This window comes from Coloeus monedula (assembly GCF_965178545.1).
Source record: "Coloeus monedula genome assembly, chromosome: 13".
NCBI classification, from domain to species: Eukaryota; Metazoa; Chordata; class Aves; order Passeriformes; family Corvidae; genus Coloeus; species Coloeus monedula.
Window position 1 is genome coordinate 16,634,593 of NC_138793.1, and position 7,541 is coordinate 16,642,133.

Below are 7,541 nucleotides of genomic sequence, written 5' to 3' on the forward strand. Positions count from 1 at the left end.
AATGTGTCTCCAAGACAGAGTCTGTGCCCTCTGCTGTTGAGAGTTTCCCCACGTGAGGCCCTCAGCAGTGTAGCTGTGCAGGCCAGAGAAGGAAATGAGAACTTGGTCCCCCCAGCTTGACCCTTGAAGGCACAAGGTGCTTTTATTCCTCTGCCACTTGCAGGGAAATGAGTCACCATCGGCATCTTCTGCGTGAGGTTGATGTAGCTCTGGGAGGTGGACCCTGGCAGAGTGATGGAGGTTTGATGGCACTTAGAAAGGGCTGCTTCTATCAATAGCTTTGCACAAGTACTTTGGTTCTTCACAGTGTTCATTAGGGGAACAGCTGCAGAGGCACAGGCTGATGTATTTTCCACCAGGTCGGTCCCCCTTGCCTGTGTCTGAGCAGCTTTGGCTTGGGGGACCACAGACCTTGTGGGACTCCTGCACTGAGGCTGAATTCTTCCAGCACCAGGACTGTTACACACATGTGAGAGACCTTTGGAAAAGAAGGGATTTCTACTGAAATGTGGTGCTTGTGTTTCCTAGGCTCCGAGCATCCCCACCTAAATTCACAGGGTGCTGAAGGATTAGGTCCCTGTTTTCCTCCATTCTCATTCCATTTTGTTTCCTTTGTTTGGTCCCCATCATAGCAGCTCTTGGGCCCAGGCCCAGCACTTAGCAGCAGTAGCACAGGAATTGATTTCAGCAGAAGAAGACAATTTCCTAAATTATTAATGTTAATAGTGGACGAACCACAGGACACAAGCAAAAATATACAGAACAAAGAGCTGAAGAAAAGCAAGAGGATGGCAGCCGGAACCATCAGGGTGATGAGAGACAGAACAGGGACAGAGATGTCCTGGGTAACTGGGACCAAGATGGAGCACACACAGAGAAGGTTTTTGGGAAAATCCAAAACTAAAGCAGTGCACCCCTTGGAGAGATTCCCAATTGCTATGGATACATGCACTGTTATTATCAGGGTTTTATAACAAGCAGCTCACACAGAGAAATTTCTACATGATGAAAGATCTGTGCCCCACAGATCTGTGCCTGTATTAGAAACCTGCTGGGGGGCAGGGGACCACTCCTGTGTTGTCCCCATCCTGTGCCCTTCCTCAGGGGTAGTCCCTGAGGTTGCCCAGTCCCTATGGCACAGGGTAGCTCGTTGCCAGCCTGCCTGGTGCGTCCTAGCTGTGTTTCTCAGAACCCCTCTGTGTTTTCAGCTGATTTGCTTTGACATCAGCAGCCGGCAAGAAGTTCTCTGTGTCGGGGTGTGTGGGAGTGCTATGTGACACCTTAATCATGCTGAACAGGAACACACATTCAGATTTCCTCAGCATTTCAAAGAAATGTGATTTCCTTTGTGCTGCAAAGAAAGAGTTGACTTGATTGCGACTCTCTGTGGAGATCAGCTCTGGTGCCTGTGAATTAGGGTGCCAGGATCTCATTCTGGGAAAAACAGGGAGATAAAACACACCAGGCTTTTGAGCTGCAACTATCAGGGTTAAGTTTCTTGCTTGTAACTGGGGTTCATTTTGAGGAGACCTGTTTAATTTAATGGGCCAATGTATCACAAAATCAGCTTTTGTTCAAAAATTAAAATTTGCATCCAAAGTATCATATCATACTGAAATAAGTGTACTGAAATATCATACTGAATCCCAGCTTTGGAAACAGTTATTAGCCGTTGAGCACAGGCATGGGAAACTAATGCAAAGTCCAAATGAGTGATTCATTTGTTAACTTATTTCTCCTCCCCATATGGGTGACAAATATTTAAAATCTCAGTGAAAACTCAACTAGGGATGAATATAAATGAGTACAGATATAAGTGAGCATCTGCTGACCCAGATGAAATGAAATAATGGTCGGGAGGAATCATGATACACCTGCTAGCACAGGGCCCAGTGACGAGTGATGGTGACACAGGGTGGGATTTTATAGCTGGTGTTCTTTGTGATACGTGGCAAGGCCCTTGGGAAAGCTGGATTTGCTGCTGTGTTCATCCTGCTAACAGCCTCACTTGCTCAGCTTTGCTCATCCGGATGCACAGGACTGCTTCGATGCTCAACATGAAAATGCTTTTCATTTTTTGTGATTTAAGAGATAACCTTAAAAATGGTACATTTGGTAAATTGCCACTCGTGATAATAAGCAAAACTCCTGTTGGATCTGATAAATGAATTTGAATGATTATGCTCAATTTAGCAAAGCACCGTGTTCCTGCTGGATATGTTCTCAAAGTATGGGACTTAAATGGGGTACTGCCCAGGAACCGCTGTCAGGGGCACTGAGGTTTGCCATGGCATTCACCAGACATGTGATAATTGTTGCTACCCAAAAGTTTCAGTTTTCAGCACCAAGTTAACTGTTGCCTAACCCTACTCACATAGCGTGCGAAAAAAGTAGGTCACTCAAGGCAGCAAGTATTGCTCGGCTTGGAAATCCACTTCTGCACATTCACAGTTCAGCAGCTCCTCTAGAGGAGGGATCACATCCGTTGTCACCAGGCTCCTACCCGAGCTGCTGCCTCAAAAGAGCAGTGACGTGCATTCCTCTCCCCAGTGTAAGGTGAGGGTGCTTTTCCTTGCCCAGGTGGGCTGCTCCAAGACAGGGAATGTCCCCTTTCACCTTCAGTGGCAATGATCTTCCTGCTTTAATGGAGAGTTAATGATAATCACACCTTGCTCTCTGAATCAGGTTCTGGATTTCCAGTCTCAGACGGGGGAATGACATCTCTGCTCAAGGAGAAGCTGGAAGGAGGATCAATTTCTCTTCCCATGCCTATGTCTTCTGTTCCTCTGTGATACTGCAAAAGCCACATGCTGCCCAGGATCAGGATAAGCCCTGCTCCCTGTGGCTGCCAAGGGCTGGAGGGTGGTGTCCAGGGACAGCAAGGTAGTCCCCATGGAGGTGGCCCAGGAGCTGGCTGTTGGTGGAGCAGCACTGCCCTGGAAAGCAGGACAGTACAGACCAGCAGAAGCAGGCTGGGCTTGTCCTGTGAGCCTCTAAAGAGGAGTTCAGCAGTGGGCTGACCACGTTGGATGTTTGTCCACGATGAGCTACTCTTTCCCACGGTGCTCAGGGATTCTCCTCAGGGGGATTAAGACAGTTTGTATGATCAGTTCTTGGTACCTAAACCCTAATATCTTGTGCTCTGAATCCTGTCTGCTGGGCTGGGGTTTCCTGCCCTGGGCACCTGCAGGAAAGCAGACCCAGGCAGAACCTTCCTGCAGCTCCCTCACTGCACTGCCACACAGTCCCACACCCAAATGGGTTTCTCTCACCTCGTGCTCTTGCTGTATTTAAGTCTCCACATTTTGTGCCTGGCTGTTGGCCTGGATGGTGGGAGGCAGGCCTGTGGTGGCACCTTTTGGGGCAATTGCAAACAGGAAAGGGTTCTTAGTCCCTCAGCTAAATCACATGCACTTGCATTGTGGTATGGGTTGGAAGGCAGCCACTGCTTCTTCTCCCTGGGTGGAGCAAGGGGCTCTTCCCCATCCCTTTGTCAAACCAATGTCATTCTAGAGCTGAGGTTAAGCAGTCACACAGAATTACCTGTGCAAAAATACAGTGCAGGGAATGTTAGCTAAGCTTCACTTACATCACTGCCGATGTGTTATTTTGGGACACATTCATACTGTGCAGTCCTTATTCATATGAAACTGCAATTGACGTATTTTTTTCCATAATGTTGCTTTTATTTGAAATCATATCTATACATCTTGTACAAATCAAACTAATAATAAGCTTTTCCATGTCAGACTGTACTTATGGATTAATTTTGGAATTTAGTTTATAGACATGATTTGACTTTGGTGGGATTTATGTCCCTAAAAGGACTGCAGCAATGGGACAAATTCTAGAAAGTGGCTTTTTGTCTATAATTCAACTTATTTGTTTGTGGAACCCTGAACAGTGTTCTAATCTTCCATCTGAAAACTGCCTTGTCACCTCTTGATTTACAGCATTTTCCTTTGCCTTGCCTCTCTACAACTCAGTATTTCTTACAAGGCAGGTATTGTCAAATCTCTTTCTTGAAACATATAATAACCACCTTTTGTATTGAACAGGCATATAAATTACTCAGCTTATATGACAGAACAGAAAATAAAGAGTTGAGTATCTGGCAGAGATGCCAAAGAGTGATATTATTATAACCTTACCGTGAAAGATTTGCCAACAGAAAGTTACATATCAGTGAGGTAATCAATGACAATATTCCCTTTATTACACCAAATACCAGAAAAGATTCTTGTAGGATATATCTCCAGACAAATCACAACTCTCTTATTGGTATGTTCAGTAGCCATCCTTGTGCGTCACAGATGGGATTCATAGCTTAAATAGACCCCAAAGAAGGACACATGATCACAGGGGTTGCCTGTCAGTGTTACAGATGTATTATTCACATCTTCTTGGGAATTTTCCTAAGATGTTTGTTTTTAAGGGGAAAATAGTGTTCCTGCAAAATTAATATCTCACAGATTTTCAAATTTTCCTTCATGAAAATTACACCAGGAATGGAGCAGCTATTTCAAGGTAGAATGGTCCAGATGAAACCAAATCACAGTGCTTGGCTTGGAGCAGTTTCAAACAAGCACCCATCCTTGCCTGAGCTGCCGACACACGTGTGGGATTTATGTTCAGATGCTTTGTCCCTCCAGTTCCTGCAAACAGGCTCGGCTGATCTTCTGGCTGAAGAAAAGCATCCACCCTGGCAGCCGGAAAACACCATGTCCCTAGGCAAAGAGGTGCAAGGAAGCACAATGTACACTTGTAGGAAAAGTGACGATTTCAGTTGACAGGGGAATAGAAGATTATAGGGTCAAGAGGCAGCTTAGAAAAAAGCATCTGTATCAGCCTCTCCATGCCCTGCCTCTCACTCAAACTTCTCGGCCCTCTTTAAGCCTCCAAATCAAGTGGCCTGTGCAAGGGTGATCAGGACAGCCCAACACAGACACGGAACAGAACCCCGAAGCATTTTCTCACCAGCTCCGTCCTTGGTGCCAGACTGTATCCCGAAGCAACCCTATTACCCAGGGAATGGTGGGAATGGCCAGCCCTCCCCTAAACATCACCTGCAGCGCCCGATCAATAACGAGCAGCATTACCGTCAGCGCTTTCTGCTTGATTTATCGGTGCTTGTAAACATCAGCTGACTTTGGATGGAGCCTTAGGATCAACCTGGCTGAAGTGGAAGAAAAAAGAGCTAAAAGCCCTTGGTCACCGTTTATTCGCGGCTGGGATTTGGTGCACGGCTCCACCTCATGGCAGCTGCACGACAGAGCTGTGGTTTGGCCTCGCAGGGTGAGGAATGGCAGCTTTTCCTTGGCTGTCACCAAATCAAACAGGCTTAACTGACACTCTGGAAATCAGATTCAGGTGCAGCCGAAATCTCGGTGCTGAGCTTCTTCTGCTTAAGGCGTGAGCGTCGCACACAGGCTTTGGCTGCTCTGTATCCTTTCCCCTCTCTGCATTACAAGTGGGTGAGTGTCATGGTATATTTAGGTTGGAAAAGCCCTCTAAGATCCTCAGGTCCAAACATTAGCCCAGCACTGCCAAGGCCACCACTGAACCACGTTCCCAAGAGCCACATCTGCACGTCTTATAAATCCCTCCAGGGATGGTGACTCCGTCGCAAAAGTTTAAAAGTGTTATGACCTTAAGAGCCACTTATTTATGGTCTGATTCTCCGGACACAGGTTCCTCACAGGCTCCGTGGGATGCCCAGCTCCGATTGCAGGAGTCGCTGTGGTTGCCGAGGCAGGGGCCAGGGTGGCCGGGACACGCGGGGACCGCTCCCGCGGTGTCCCCGCAGAGCGCTCACACGGCTCCCTTTCCGCAATCTCTGCCGCCCTCGCATGGCACGGCTAGGAAAGGAAATGAGCCCGGCTTGGGCAGATCCGGCTTTGAACAGGACGTGTGCCATCAGTGACCGCCACTGCGGGCTCGCAGGCAATTTGGCAACTGCTGATGGTCATGACCCGTTCCGCGGTAATAACACTGACAATGGATCGTCGCTGGACTTTGTCACATTCAAAGCCGTGTTCAGTAATAAATCTGAGCTTCTCTAGGAACGGTCTTGAAATACAGACCTAAAAAGCCAACCCATCAATCTGCACGTGTCCAGGCAGGGAGTCCTTGTCTGCTCTTTGGTAAATGATTTTTTTCTTTATAATGTCATTTTGTTCTTCACTAATGCTCTCCATCCAAGGTTATCAGGAAGCTAATCAGCTAGACTTCCCAAGAGCAAATCATTACCTAGGAAAATATTGCTCATCCTGAAGACCAAACACAGCCTCAAGCCCTTGAGTATGTATTAAAGAAGGCCGTTCCAATCTGATGGTAAGAATAAAAATTTATTTTGCATTAGGGTCTTCTTACTGCTGTTACTAGTAAGCATTGTATTCTATAAAAGCATCAAATTATTGATCTGACTATCAAGAAAGTCTGAATAGAGTCTGCTTCTCAGCTATGAGAAACTCTGGTGCTCTGTTTCTCATAGTACAGTATCTCACAACCATTTCTAGCTATAATTTTGTAGACCTTTGCTTTCATTTTATTTAAGCTTAATTTTAATACAAGACTGTTCTTACTGTTCACTGCCTGTGGTTAAATCCCATGGTAATATCTGCAGTGTGATGCACACCTGTGTGCCTGCTCTTGTAGCAGTTACCAAACCCCAAGTAAGCTCGTTGTACAAGGGGCAGTAATGTACAGCATGCAGAGGACTAAACGTGCTGTCCCATGGGATGTGTGCCATATGCAAATATGGGTCACATGTGCAAGAGCAGATTTGAGAAGATAAGCTGCTAAACTGGCCTATCTCTAGGAGAAAGTCAGGCTGGCAGACTGAAACAGCTGAGCTAATAGCTAAACTGATCTTTAATCCATCTTTGCTGTAAGCTATCTAGAAAGAGATCACTAGGCACTAAGTAGCCTATATGGATGAGGTAAATGATAAAACCTGAGAAAAATCACTGGGAAACTGGGAAAGTCGAAGTTTTGAAACACCAGAACTACTGGAATGGCATAGTTGTATCCAGTGCAAAGCAGATGGCTGTTGATGTGTCTGGAGGTGACTTAGTTCATGCAGTTGGATTTATTTGCTCACTTATGAGGCCCTTTTGAAAGAGAAAGGTAAAAAGGAGGCAGTGGGTGTGCTGCATGAAGAGAGGCACTTAGGAGCCAAGCCAGACACTTGTCTGATTCTGCTGAGCAACATTTCTTCTAAATGAATCCTGAGCAGAAAGTCTGCTAATACTGGATGTAGGCAGTGAGTGGCATCGTGGTATCACAGAAGAAGCAGCAGAGCAGCAAACTAAGAGGATTAGACACAGCAGAGGGACAGATAAGAGGCTGAGGAGAGGTAATTCTCAGGATGGGAATCCTACCTGTGTTTAGTGCTCTGTTCACGTGCCCACACATGATAAGTTTTATACACTGCAGTTTATGGAAATTAGTACCATTGGTCAGCAAATCTTGTGTTGCTCCTTCATCTCTGCCCTGCAACTTCCAGGGATAAGGAAAGCAGGCATCTCTCATCTCTCCCT